General features: G+C 41.9%; 1 protein-coding gene across 1 annotated transcript in view; it reads left to right on the top strand.

The window, feature by feature from the left end:
* The first annotated feature begins 1,274 nt into the window (after window positions 1–1,274).
* The window catches only part of AGPAT3 (1-acylglycerol-3-phosphate O-acyltransferase 3), a 48,932-nt gene continuing 35,439 nt past the window's right edge, over window positions 1,275–14,767 (top strand). The window contains exon 1 of the mRNA XM_009891357.1: window positions 1,275–1,395. The gene's annotated coding sequence lies outside the window, so the exon portion shown is untranslated. The remainder of the gene's footprint in view (window positions 1,396–14,767) is intronic.

Genomic DNA, 14,767 nt, shown 5'->3' on the forward strand with positions numbered 1-14,767 from the left:
TGGGCACCACTGAAAAAAGACTGCTCCCATCCCCCTGGCATCCTCCCTTTAAGTATTTGTAAGTATTAATAAGATCCCCCCTCAATCTTCTTTTCTCTAGACTAAAGAAATTGAGCAGTTTTCGAACGGTGTGATATCCAGGGTAAATATATATGGTATGAACCTACATGCCTGGTCTTTATTTCTGTTCCTCCAATAACACCGTCACAGAAGTCTTTGTTAAATGTCTGAGTAATTCAGTACTGGTTACATCCTGTGGCAGATACCTGCTGAGCATCCTAATAGGCACATACATCTTCCTGTAGACCTTACATCCTGGTTAAAATAAGTTGTAAATGAAGTGATTTCTGCAAGAAGAGCATTAATTTTTCTTAAAGCTTTAAACTTTGCTAAAGGTAGCGGTGGGTTAAAGAAATGCTTTATATTAACGTTTGTGACTTATCTGGCTTGTTGGGCAGATGTTTGAAAAATTTTTTTTTCTTCAGTTTTTTTTATTTTTAAGGAAAAACAGGTTTGCAGTCTGGTAAATCTTAGTTTCTTTGGGGGTTTTCTTTTTTTGAAGTTCAGGTTGTAGATTTCTGCACAAAACTTCCATGGCATAAGGCTTGGGAAATTAGATAACACGCTTTAAACAAGCCACCTCTGGGTAAAGTACATCTCTAATTACTGAGACTAAATTATGTGGAAAGTGAGCTTGTGTCTGAAGTAAATCTCCAGTTCAGTAGTCTAAAATTAAATAATGATTAACTTAATTGCTTCAGGATCATAAAAACAGCTCTTAATAAAATATAGGGATTAAGTGTGTGTTTTGAGAGTGGATAATTACTTCTGCTTCATTTTCAATGACTTCTATCAAGACAAGGTTTGTAGGTAAAAGAAATACCTTTTGTTATGCTGATTAGTAAAGCTAGGAAAAGTAGGCTGGTTCTTGAGTATGCAAGGCCTTTCTCTGTTCTGAATAGAAGCTGCAATTCCACTACTAAATATAAGTTGAGAACACTTGCTTTCAATTTCATAGATATGTGCCAGTTAGACCCTCTGAAAGCAATAGTAGTTGGTACCTCTGGAGCAGAGTGTAGTATTAGTACATGGGAAGAAGGATGAAGTAGGTTTTTTCCCCAAAGAAAAGAGAAAGATGGGTAATTTAATAAGAAGAGTTTGAGTTAAAGAATTTGTGGCCTGGGTTAGCAGCTGCATGTTGTTTGCATTGTATTTTGCTTCTAAACAAAATATTTTTACCTTCATTCATTGAAGAATGTCTTTTTTGCTTATAGGCAAATGAGAAAGCAAATCTCTTGAAACATAAACAGTGGTACTTCCCTGGAGGGAGGAGATGGGGATTCTCCTGTTGCTCTGAGTGTTGCCAGGTGCCAGAAGTGGTCCCCAGTGGTGGTGGTAAGAAAGAAATCTTCCCCCACGTTTCTGTATTTGCGTTTTGTCTGTAGCAATAAGATGCTTTTAGAAAAAAAAAAAGGGGGGGTACAAATCCTGTTCTTTTCCTAGAGCTGTATGAATTGCTGGGAGAGGCGTCAAAAGTCTCCCACTCTGAGAATTTTAATTTAGGGACAAAACCAACGCTTCAGCTTGTTGCTTGCGTAGTGTTTGCTCCTGCTCTCTCATGTATGCTATATCTGTTGGAAATCATTGTAGCAAAGGCTTAACCACAAATCAATCTCCAGAGGACTCTAGAAATACTTAACTATCGCCTCCCCCCTTAAATGTAGAAGGGGAACTGTGGCCTTACAGTGCTGGAAGGACCTCCTTTACAGAGTTCTTAGAAATCTCTTGAATGCTGATTCTGGGGTCATCTTAGGCTACTTTTAATCCAAACATCCTTAAATTTTGTCCAGTAGCCAGATATGGAAATATTAAGTTATAGCAGCAAACTTCCTTCTTTATGCCTCTTTTTTGTAGTCTCCTAAAACAGTGACAGCAAAAGTGGAAAGCTGATGAGACCCTACTGACACAGCAATAGGACAGGTTTTTTTCCAGGACGGGATCTTAAAACCCTGGAGTGGTTAGAGTCAGATGTTGACATTTTAATGATGATCTCTGATACCCTGCCCCTTCATGGGCTATTAGTAGTGCTTTTTTATAGGAAAGTAATTTACTTTTGGTGATTTTGCAAAGACCCAGAGTGTTCCTTTAGTATTCTGTAAGCTTTGAAGGTCTATTATAGGACAAGTAGTGTCCCAAGAAACTTTCTCTGATTCACAGGGCAATACATACTGGATCAGCCACAGTCTGTGTTCAGGGCATGTATTCTGACCCCATGCAAAGTTACATCCTTCTGAAGATGTACATTTTCCTGCTATAGAGGAAGTTATATCATTTATCCCAGATCGTATTAGGTGGGCAAATAACCACTTTCTGCAAGCCTCAGGTATTCTCAGATCAAAATTTTACCCTCCAAAATCAGTTACTGCAGCTGAATCTGGTTAATACCGACCATTTGCAGCTTTGGTGGGTGGAGGGAAACCCAGTAGGTTGATTCATGTAAGTAGCCTTGTTACAGTGTCATGGTGACCAGCTACTTTCAAAATGGGTTCTGCAAAATGTGTTTGCCCGGGCTCATTGCCATTGGTGTGAGAGCAATGCCCCAGAAATACGCGGAAGTCTGTTTTTATGCATTTGCTGTTCTGTAGCATATTTTTCAGCTTACACGGCTGCAATTTTTGCTTTTCTTCTTTGTGTGTAAGGCCTGGAAAGGCCATCAATGTGAGTGTTACTGAGAAGCTAAAATATGCTTGGGGGGCAGGATTTTATGAATTGTGCACACCTCCTGCATTTTCAAGCTCTGCTTCTGTTTGGAGAAGAGAGAACTTGGGCTTCTTGTACCCAGCCCTGCAGGCTGCCAAACCTGGTGACTGTGCCCCTTGTGTAGTGCGTGCCTGGGTGTCTTATATGGGGTCGCTAGAAGCTGCATGGAGGAATAATCTGGAAATGAAATGTTCTGAACAAAGTGGATGGCCATGCTGGAAGATGCATGAGTTGAATAACCTCATGAGTAATTCTTTCAGCCTTCACCTTCTTGATTGTTAAGATAAATCCTGAGCGGGTCGATAGATATTAATATGGATCAGAGACATTTTATTGAGAGCTTTTCAGCATCCCTGTGGATGCTTCTTCTGCAGAACAAATCTCCATTTCATGAACCAAAGCACAACTGGTACCAACAGGCACCCAGTCAAGGAGGTGAGGGACTGAATTATGGGAAGGCCAAGTTATGATAGCATTTGCCATAGCAGCCATCCCCTCCTGTTGGGGTTTATGCGTAGGCAGGAGGCCTTATAGGTATCATCTGCTGCTATTGTCCTTATTGTGTGTCTTCATGAAGGGATTTCTGTTTCTCAGACTTGCCAGCGTTACAATTTGTAACAATTGCTGGAAGATTCAGTTTTCATATAAACTTAGTTGGGGGCCACAGAGCAAAACCAAAAGATAAAATAATCATTGCAAAGCACTTGTCAAGTACTAGCCAGCAGGCTAGACCAAAAAGCAGCTCACAATAGCAGTCACAATGTCAAGAGTTTTCTGTAGTTCAAGCAAGGAGAAATGTAAAGTACATGAGAATACCAGTTACTTTCTCTGCTTTCATATTTAATTTACCAATGGGGAGGCTATGGTAATGGGCTATTTCAAAGCCTGTAAGACAGAGGCCTCTTCATTGTCAGACTGAAAAGCTCTACCAGAGATACGATGCCTGCCATTAGTCTGGTGCAGTGTGGTTTTTAAGCTAAGAGTCAATTTTGCACAATATGCGGAAGAAGCGATGTTCTCTCCTATTAGTTCTTAATAGATAGTGCACTGAGTTGAGACACCATGAAAATGAGAAAGGACTCTTTTTTCTTGGTAGTCTAGAAACACTCGAGGAGGTCTGGGTGTGTTAGGTGCGTTACAGCGTGGGGCACTCTTCTGCAACATGGAAGGTGTTGCTCTGAACTCTTTCAGGACAAGGCGAATATTGTTTCCATCTCCTTGACTTCAGTGTGTCTCCTCTAACTACTCAGCCCACGTATAAGAGACGAGCACCAGAAGATCAGCTCTCCTTGGTGTGATTTTTATTTGGAAGAAGCGAGCATGACAACAGTGTTTTGTGAAGCACTTGGCCCTCTTGATCTTTGAAAACACTCAAACTGTGCCCCACTAAGCTTTGCTCCCCAGAAAGCTTAGGGAAAAAAGAAAGAGCAACCTTGTTGGACAATGCTGGCTACACTTGTGCATGGGACCTAGCGCTGTTCATCCCTGCTGGGGTGGTCACTGCTCTGGGCCGGCACAAGGACCACTTTTAGCTAGTGGGTCAGCTGGTGGAAATCAAGGACCAAGGATCTATAAACTGGATCTCCTACGGATGTTTCTTTTCAGAAGAAAAAACAATCCAAACTAAAAGTGCTTTATAAGAAATTATAATCGCATTTAGTCTTAGTCTTTTATTATTGTTTTGAAAATGCCAATGTTGCCATGGGAGCAGTTGTTTTCACATGTTTTTTTAAGTTGTGAAGGCCACACATTCAGGACCTTCGACAGTATTTTCCAAAGCAGCAGCAAGTACAAATGGGAATATGAATGCTGTCACAGTGTGTGTTTCAGGACAATATTATTACGCCTTGCCAGCAAGGCCAGTTTTGTATCAAGGGTTCATTTGCCCTCAGTTTGCACAATCTCTGTGCCTGTGTCTCCTTCTTAAGAGAGCCTCCCTTTCCGACTTGGTTGTGGTGTTCAAGTAGCCTGGTGCGCAAGAGTGGCTTGGCCTGAGACCAAGGAGTCAGAGATCACACAACCAAATACATTCATGATTGAAAACAGCTGGCAAACAAAGGACACCCCTCTAAAACTAAAACAAGCCTCGCTCCTGCCACTATGTATGGAGAACAACAGAGAGAAGGAAGCTCAGTGCGCAGGTGATGGAGCTGCCAGGGTTGTTGTGGCAACTGCTGGTGTTGTACCGTGGTGGAGAATGGGTGGATGTGTCAGAGCTGGCTGGGTGAACAGCAGCGTGGACTGCTCCACCCTTCACCACAGGGCCTGGCTGTGGTGGGTTGCTTTGCAGGTCCCTTCTGGATGGCTCTCAGGGCAGATACTCCTTGCCTTGGCTTTGTGAGATTTTGCCTTGTCCAGTAAGAAATCATCTGGGTACTCTGGATCTGAATTGCAAGATGGGAGCAAAAGCCCTAAGTATCTTTTCATGTAATTCTTCTTCCTGTACTGAAGATATGGCAATGCCACTTGTTACTGTGTGCCCCAGAAGGAAAGCATCTTCACTGTTTATGACTGTGGGCCCGCGTATGGCTGGGATATTTGGTAACATAAACTTACAGCCCAGTTGCAGGTGCTACTGTGCTAAGGCTCTTTGTCCTTCTGTGTGTACGCCTACCAGTTTCTCAGCTTTACTAGGTTAACTGTTTGTCATGGTTTAGGCCAAATCGGCTACTGTGGACCTGGGGGACCCCAGATGGGACTGACAGATGTTCCCTTCTACTCTTCTTCAAAGAGAGAGGCAGAGGAGGAAAAAGACACTTATCAGTTTAGGAGGAACTAAACTACTTCAATGAAATATTAATAATAAAATAAAAGGAAATAATGAAATATATATGCAAAACCGTATCAAGCTCCCAGGATGACAGTCATGACACCGGCTTGCACTGGGGCAGTCCCAGGCTGGACTCAGTGATGGACGGGAACTGGATTGCAGATCTGCATTCAGGATCGGGATCAAAGGCAGACAAGCAGACAGAGTCCTCCTCCTCGGCCATTGAAGGAAGAGAGCTGACCCTTTGATCCCTCAGCTTTTATACTGAGCATGAGGCAGATGGGATGGAATACCCTGTTGGTCAGTTTTGTGTCACCTGTCCTGTCCACTCCTCCCCACAGGTGGGACCCCACTGCACTTTTCTGCTTCCAGCCCTCCAATGGGGCAAGTAACAAAGTTGGCTGCCCTTGGCTGTTATAGCAATAAGTGTAAGCAGGAGCCTCTCTGCATACCATGCCTGGGCATCAGCTATAAACGTAGGTCTTACCACTCTGAGGGAGCGAACAGTGTCTGCACAATATGCTGTTAATATCAGTAGTTAGAAGAGGCCTAGCTAAGAAGCAAAGTTACTGAACAAAATTGCTCCTGTTTTACCTCAAACCAGGACACTTCCCTAAGCGAGTCTACGGAAATTATCTGTTTGCTAAAAAATTCTAAACAAAAATTAAAGTTAAAAAAAACCCCAAACAGTTTAGCTTAAGATATATCTTGTTGGTACAGACCTGGGATGAGTAATAACTGTAAAAGCAGTTACACAAGCAAACCTCAGGACATGCTGACTTTAAGCACAAGTAAGAGTGAGCCTCTAGCAATGCCTGGGAGTAGGGACTTGGGAAGAATCAGTCAAACCAGGCATGGGATAAGCTCCCGGTCACCTGGCAGTAATGGACTTAGTTACAGAAAAACACTTCTTATTAATGCAGTGAAGTTTCAATTGTTATAGGTATTTCCAAAATCTGGCTTATTATAGTTAAGGTAAAAGAAATTTAAATAGAATGAATCAAAAGAAGTAATTCACGTTTGATGGGCTTGAAAGTGAACGGCACGGACTGCAGACTCAAGGAGCAATTATACATTGCTGAGTAAATAGCATGGAGGTTCTTGTTATATGTCTTGATTGGAGAAATATTGATTCTTTTAGATTAGTTCTGGTAATTAGACCAGTCTGCTTGTTTGTTTATTTTAAATGAAGCTAGCCTGGTTTGCTAGATGCATTGTCTAGAAATGTGTTCTATATTAACACATTGCATTGAACTGCAGGCAGTCTTTAACATCCTTGAATATCTGATTTTTTTGGCATATAATTGCAGATGAGCTAAGGGCTATTCTGGCAGATAAAAATTAATCATGAGAGCATAAATGCTACTTCTCAAACCATTACTCTGCCTGACCGAGGAGTTTTTGAAGAGTAGCGCCAAACTAGCAGCAGTGACGTCCAGAATTAGAGTATGGCACACAGGCTTTTTTGAATATGGGGCTTTGCTACAATAAACATCTCTGTTTACTAATTAGCTTCTAATTTTTCAAATGATGGGGAGTGATTTTTGACTTGTCAATCCAACTATTCTGAAACGCTGCAAGCTCCCAGAGAAATGGGTGCCCACTTTTATACTGTGATTTCACATTTCACATTTCATTCAGTGCTTTATAACTGTGCCAGGTAACAGAAAACATCCTCTGCTCCAGTGATCTTGTGTGTCTTTGACAGAAGTGGAAATGATGCAGTGGAATGTACAGAGATGTAGAAATTTCCACGCAGGCAGCTACCCACATGGTTCAGGTTAGGTCACTGAGAAATCCGCCATGGTCAGATTAGTATCAGTATTGTGGCACCTGTAGGACTGAGGAAAGCACTCATGGCATCGAAATTATTTTAATGTTTTTTTGCCTAGGTCCAGTCAGAGCTCGTTTACATGAGACGATGATAAAAAGAGCAGAGAGCGTCTGAAAACTCCTGTGCTTTTGCTGTCAGTTGCGGAGCACACCTCATGCAAAGTAGCTGTCTGAATTTTGCTGGTGCAAGGCAGGCATGAATTTCTAGCGGGCCAGTCGTTTCCAGGATCCTTACAGCCCTCACTAAAAGGATATTTAGGTCACCTCCCTCTCAAACACTGTGTTAAAAGGCTACTGTTCAGAAGAAGCTGAACAAGTGAAACTGAATCGCAACAATGCTAGCCAGTCCTGGATTTCTCATCTTTGTTGGCAGCATCTTTTAAAGACTGTGCATGTTACCATACAAGGGTCGCCTGCTCTGCAGAATTCGAAATGGTTTGAATTAACTATATACACTACAGGAGGCTTATTTAGCAATAGGATGCCAAGCTACCAGGAGATGGAAGATCTTGAAAACTGGGGAGAGATGTAGATGTTTCTTTTCAGGTCTTTCTCTCGCACAGATTTTAAAATAGATGGGCTGTTCGTAGGGCAGCTGCCCTTCAGTTTCCTGGCTGAATGGCCAACAAGAGCCTGAACTTTAACAGCATAGAGACTTCCCACTTCTAAGTTAATTTTTTGAATGAGTAGAATACTGCACTTATAAAGGTTTCTGGTTGTAATTTATAGAGGTTTCACTATGCGCAAAAGCACACATTCATGCCCGTGGAGTTCAGCTTTGCATTCAAAATGTGATCTTCAAATTTGTGTAGTAGAGAAAAGTTTTTTCACTTTGTGGTGGTTTGTTTGGGTGTTGTTTTTTTTTTTTTCCATGTTGTTCAGAGTGGAGTTTTTTCCATTTATGCTGAAAAGATTGTGTGGTGTGTGGCTGCTGCCAGTATTGGTATTCAGGCCAGAAGGAACTGGTATAATCATGTCTGAAAACACAGAACAAAAAACTTTGTCCGGCATGTATTTGCTTTTGCTATCAGTCTGCTTGATAGTCTGCCCTGTCTTTTTAGGAAGATAGCTGCTTTTGTGTGTATGCAAAAAGAGATCTGACCACAAAGATAATTATGAATTCAGACTGATAACAGTCTTGTGAAATATTTGTCAGTGAAATAACCCCAAAGATGTATAGTCGTGTTCAGATAGGAACACGCTGTTGATGGCAGCCGAGGTGACAGGGAAGAGGATAAAAGTTGGATCCTGTACAAGGAAGAAGGGGGGTGATGTGGGCCCCTGCCCTGCTGTACTACTCTCTACCTTTCTTGTTTTCTTTACCCTTTGGGTTGTGAATAGCAGACAGCACGCAGCACTGTACGAAGCAGCATTGCACTGAACATCCTCCTCCTCCTCTGCAGGATCAAGCTCCCCAGTGCAATTCAGGCTGCCAATTCGGCTCATTTGAACTGACTGAGGAACTGTCTGGGTTGTGTACCTGTTGGTTTTCCAAGCCACATTTTTTTCCTATTATTCCTTCCTGACTGCAAAACAATGAGGTTTTATCTTAAGCTGCCTCTGTGAGTGTCAGTCACCCAGCAGAACATCTACCACTTCTGATTTTAGTATTTTTATTTCTCTCTCTGTCTCCCTTGTGACGGAGATCTTCCAAACCCAGATACTTCAGAACAGCGACTTTTGTCTTCCCTCCCCCTCCATGCAGACCCACCTCCTTCCCAGGTTGGACCCTGGGAGATTTGCTGGTGGGAGCATAGACTTCCCATAAAGGAGTGTCTAGAGGAGGTATCCTTGTCCATATGACAAATGTCAGTCTGGTGACAGTAGGCTGGTTGGTCTTTCTCACTTGTCACAGATCCGTCAAGAAGGCTGGGGACTGTAAAATTACAATCGAGTGGCATATATTCTGCTTCTCAGCTATCTTTTAGAGCAGCCCTTCTCTATTGCTGGTAAGATGTGAGCAGTTTGCAGTTTGGAGGTACATTTGTAGGGTGAAATACTGCGAATGCTTTTCTGGGGAATTTCTGGATTTAGTATAGCAGAGCAGTTGCAGAGGAAAACTTCCCTGCTGTGTCTCCTTGCTTTTGCAGCTGTGATTCTAGAGTGTGTTGATAGCTCTGGTGTCATCTGGGACCTGTGCTTTATGTGTTATTCATTTACTTATTTATTTAATAATAACAATAAAAAAGAATTGTATTTATTTAAGCTTTTCTATCCTGGCAGTTCAGATTGTGGTAGCAAACACTGAAGCAGAAGCACAAGGCATAAGCAAGAGAAGCCAATGTGCTGAGTCTTGCGTTTCCTAACGGGTAGGAGGGAGGTGATGGGTTTCCTACTGGACAGCCCCGAGTGCCTGCCTGCCCCTTCCTGTTCACTTGCACCGGTGATCGTGTTTTACTGTGGATGCAATCACAGAATAAATCATATTGCTCCTCTTTTGCAGAAGGTAGTGTTTTATATTTAAAGCAGCTCAGCAATTCTCAAAAGACAGACTTTCATTTTCTTCCCAATTAGTATGCAGTACTTCAGAGAAAAGCTTTGAACTTGGATAGGGGCTTGTAGGCACGCATACGGTGTTTGCTGAGACTTCATTTAGCAGCAGTCAGAAGCTTCTCCTTGTTCAGCCACAGCACATTTGCATGTTGACAGATATCTCCTGTTGGCTCTCTTTGTTTCTTATGTTTGAGGGTTGAATTTTTTTTTTTTGCATAATTTTCCATCCAGAAAGCAAAGTATATCATTCTTCTTATAACACTTATCTCAAATGATCACAGATGAGACTTTCTTGTTTATCCTTTATTTTGCATCCCTGTTTTAACAAGTAAGGAAACTGCGCCACAAAGCATTTTCCAGATTCACACAATGTATCTAGAAGGAGATGGGTCCCTAGGTTTCACAGGTTGGTGCGTAGATGCACTCACACTCCTGAAATTTCTTTTGTAGTTTATTTTTGTCTGAGTACAAAGGATGAATTCCCGCTTGCCTTGAAAATTCAACCACTTGGAGAGAAGAGGAGCATTTTGTGTAGTTTTAGAGATGAGTAGACACTACTGAGGTTTTTCTTAATCATCAGAGACTAAGATTGGCAACATTATATAATTACATAACATTGATCTATTTTATACAATACAAGAGGCCTATTACTCAAATAATTTTGTACTAATAGGGCTTCTGTTAGATAACTCCTTTTCTGTTTGTTATGTAAGGGCTGGTATTATGGAATCACTGTTTGAATACCAGCACTATAATTTTAGAATTGCTTTTATAATAGAAATACCAAGTAAGCCTTGCTCCAAATAGAGGCAATTATTGCACTATCCTAATTATTATTATTTTTTTTTTCAAATGAGGCCTCTTGATAATTGCTACTTTGGTTTTGGTTTTTATTTACAAAATCCTGAGGCTGTCCTTTGCCCAGTCATATTCCTTTATATGCATTTTCTGTAATGAATATTGTGCACTGGAAAAGTATTGATCAGTGGTCCTGGAAGCTGGTGATTGAGCTTCACCTACAAAAACATTGCAACTACCACTTTACAGATTCTGCATGTCTGGAACCCTCCTGCCAGCTTTGAACTAGGTGTGTGTTTGTCTCTTGGATTTGGGGGTTTATTTTAAGATAATTTAATATAATCTTATTTCTGTAATCAAGAACAGAAACAGTGTGAGTAGTCTCAATATGAGAGTGGGGAACACAATCAGTTAAAATTCCTTTGGACCCCACAAAAACTGATTATTCCCAAGCAAGGAATTTAGCTGCAAGCTATGTCCTTCGCTGACAAAGATGTAGATAGAAGCAAGACTTTTATCTGTTTAGTCACTTGAGAAATGTGGTTGAGCTATAGGAAGAGGTTTTATGATAAACCTGGACTTTGCACAGGATATAAGAGGGCAGGAGGACCTATTGACTTGGTGCATAGAGACCACCCAAATTTTTCCTTTAATTCATGAATGCTGTGATGCTTCTGTCCTGGTTGAGAAGTTGGCTTCCAATGGACCCTATTCACCACTTCCTGGAGTAGGTCATTTATTTTGTGTGTGCTTTTAAACTCAGAGGCAGCTTCCTCTGTTCTTTTTCTACCCAGCTCTGCTGAACTTCATGCCAGTTAAAATCTCCTATCTGGCTGTGATTTTTAAATTCAGTCTCCTTTTTTTTTCCTTTTTGGCCAAATAGTTCCAAGTATTGTCTGTTTCTTTGATTATAAAAACTTTCTGTTTATTATATCTTAAGTGTTTTTGTACTGTCTCTTTCCACTTTATTGAAATCTCCTAAAATCTCTCGTGACTCCACTTAGAGGGCAGCCAAGGGTTTAAGAGGAGCTAACAGCATGCCATAGCTTTCTGTAGTGCTGCTGCTAAAGTTTGGTCAGAAAATGGGAGCGTCATTTAAAGCTACCACTTTAATTTTTTTTTTGTCCTTTAAGCTGTATTTTGTTTGGATTTTGTTTCCTCGTCTTTCTTTTAGAGGCCTAACTCTTAGGTGAGGATCAGTAATGCCATTGAAAACTGTATCTGTAGGAGGATCTGTCTTGGTGTAATGTTAAATGAAGGGGAATCACAGTCTTCAGTCCGACTGTTGTGTCCCTGTGCGGACGTGGCCTCAAGTCTCTCTTTATCTGGACTGTCCAGATTATGGCGCAGAACAGCGGACGGGCCCCTGAGCCTTAATCACACCGGTGGCACTGTGTTCCTGCTGTCTGGGTAAGGTGTTACCACTGCCACCTTGTTTCTTTCCTCTCTAGGCTCTAGTATCGCCTTTTTGTTAACCAAGCTGCTGGAGTGTGCCTGCTGTGACTCAGGCCTCCCAAAAGCCCTGAATTTGGAGCGGGGAGAAGAGAGGAAAAAAATACCAGTCTTTAGTTGAGTAGAGCTCTCCTCCGAGACCCACAGAGAAGGGCTAAGGGCAGTGGAGTCCCAAGTCCCCCTCCAAGCAAAGCACCCAGGAGCCTGGTCCCCGGCCGGCTGAAGAGCCCTTTCTTTATTCTGTGCAGTTCAAAGGTGTCCCTTCATTATGCTGCGAAGGTGAGCCGTCATTCTGCCCCCCGGGGACTGCACTCTGGATGCCGACCAAAGCCTTTGTCTGTTGTGATGTTCTCTCAAACCTTGCGTTTGCTCTTCGCGGAGAAGAGACAGGCTTTGGTGGGGCAGGAGGTTCCTCTGTGTTAAAATCTAGATTTTGTTAAAATCTTTTGTCAGCTCTTGAAAAAAACCAAAACATGTCAAGCAGCAGTGCTGAACATACGTACCTCACCATGCGAGTGAATCCAGTTGATTGTAGCCTGGTAATTTGCTGTAAGAAGATTATTGGATTAGAGCAAAAGCTTGGTTTGTCAGCAACACCACCTGACAGTAATATTTATTGAGAAGTATTACCTATTTTAAATATTAGTCCACTTATGCCCCAGTCATACCTTCATTCTTGAGGTAAGAGGGGCTTTTTTAGTTTGGTGTTTTATGAAGCCACGCAATCGAGAGGACACCCACCCTTTTTTTTTTTCCTGCTGCTGAGCAGGCAGTTTTAGTAGCAGCATCGCTTCCAGATTTACCTCGATGTGCTTTTGTCATCATAATCCCTCCTCCATGTCAAGACTGATTTGCTTTCCTAGCCAAGACTCGCGTCGTCCATTTTCCCGTTCCATTTCTCCTCCTCCTTTTTTTTTTTTGTTTTATTAATCAATAACAGATAGAGAAGATGCTGGTAAACCAGTCGGGTATATGCTTGCTAGCTGGAATCTGCGCTACACTCATCGCCCTGGCTTTAGCCTATTACTTGTATTGGTAAGTTGGATTTTGTGCTGTTACTGCGGTGGTGGCTTCTCCTCTAAAATGCTTTCTTGAGGTGGGCTGGAGGGTGGTGGTCCTTTTGAAATGCTCTTGGAGTGTAATATACTTACTGACATGTGGAGAGGGGTAGATACCTTCCCTCATTCATGCCGGTACCCTTTTAACTATCATGGGACTCGGTTTTGCTGTTGTTTGAGTTTTCGTATGTTTTTATTCAGCTGAGAGTATAGTGGCTAAGGATGCTGTGGCATGCATTGAGTAAGGTGGTGATTGTGTCTTCCCAGTTGAGGGCCTTTATAAACTTCTTTCACTCTTGTTTCATGCTCTTGTTTAGTGTTCATATGGCTGTCGCTCTTGGCACACAACTTGGAAATTAGGCTGCAACAGGCTCACAATGCATTCGGGTGTTTGCAGGACACCCGTGTCCCCAGCACTTCAGAAGAAATGTTTCAGACAGGTGCAACTTAAGGCCTGCCATAGTTTTTTTTCCCCCCACCAGGAGCTCAGCAGGTTGCTTCCCCTCATGAGTGGGCTGAGGCCTGGAAGGGTAGTGGCATGGACCAACGGGGACTGGAGCCCAGGTGTACTTGGGTTTTTTTTTTGCCATGCTGTGGAGCAGCAGGCAGTGACGGGTCTGCGTGGGCTTTGGGAAAGGTAAGAGCAGTGCAGGGCTGCCCTAGATTTTTGGGCTGGCTTCATTTCTATGTGTCTCTACATATGTCCAAGACTTTCAGCCAAAAGAAATCTTGGAAATTCTTCGAGCTGCATCTGGAGCAAATAGCAACTTTTAGAAACCCAAGTGCAATCTGTTGACTAGTTGTGGTGGAAATATTACATGCCACTTCAACTGTAAAAGGAAAAGCCTGCTGGAGTTGTAATTTATATGGCTGTGATTGGAAAACTTTTCATGGAATGTGATGTTGCTGAGAACAAGACTCCAGCATAAGGTGTGGGTCCTTTTGTTTGTTTGTTTAATAAGGCAACGAAGAGACAAATAAATGAAAAAAATCTGTGGGGTGATCTTCTTGGCTTTGTTATTGCCAAGTGCTTGCTCCAGGCAGTTATGCTTGTGCTATTTACAAGCCTACAATCCTCTGTGTGTGTACGCACACACTTCTAATATTAATGAGTTTATTTACGTTTAAGCTTTACAGTGAATATCTGCGGATATGCAAGCTTTCAGCTATACAGCACAGAAGCACAGAATTCAAATGTGTGTGATTACTGGCCTCTTTAGTCCCCAAAATGTTCAAGAAAATGGGACATATTGTAAGTGACTTTACAGTTTTAATGTTAAAAAGCAGGAAATGTAGAACTTAAGGATGTTAACAGCTGTCCTGCTAAATGTTTTTTTTTACCAAAGAAAGTACATGTGGTAGGTATATACATGAACACAGTGTAGTTTTTAATTAATTCCGCATGTTTTGACTCAATATTGGGGTGTAGTATATACATCTGATATCAGTTGTGCTTTTGTATTGATGCAAATATAAGTTTGTGTGAGTGTTATACATAGCAGTAGCATGTACATCTCTTGTAATTTATTTTTTTTTCCTTATTTTGTTCACTCTTAAAATTCTTTACTTGAATCCAGGTCAGATCTGGTCTGCAGGAGAGGTT

The sequence above is a fragment of the Charadrius vociferus genome, unplaced genomic scaffold (genome assembly GCF_000708025.1).
Source record: "Charadrius vociferus isolate BGI_N301 unplaced genomic scaffold, ASM70802v2 scaffold298, whole genome shotgun sequence".
NCBI classification, from domain to species: Eukaryota; Metazoa; Chordata; class Aves; order Charadriiformes; family Charadriidae; genus Charadrius; species Charadrius vociferus.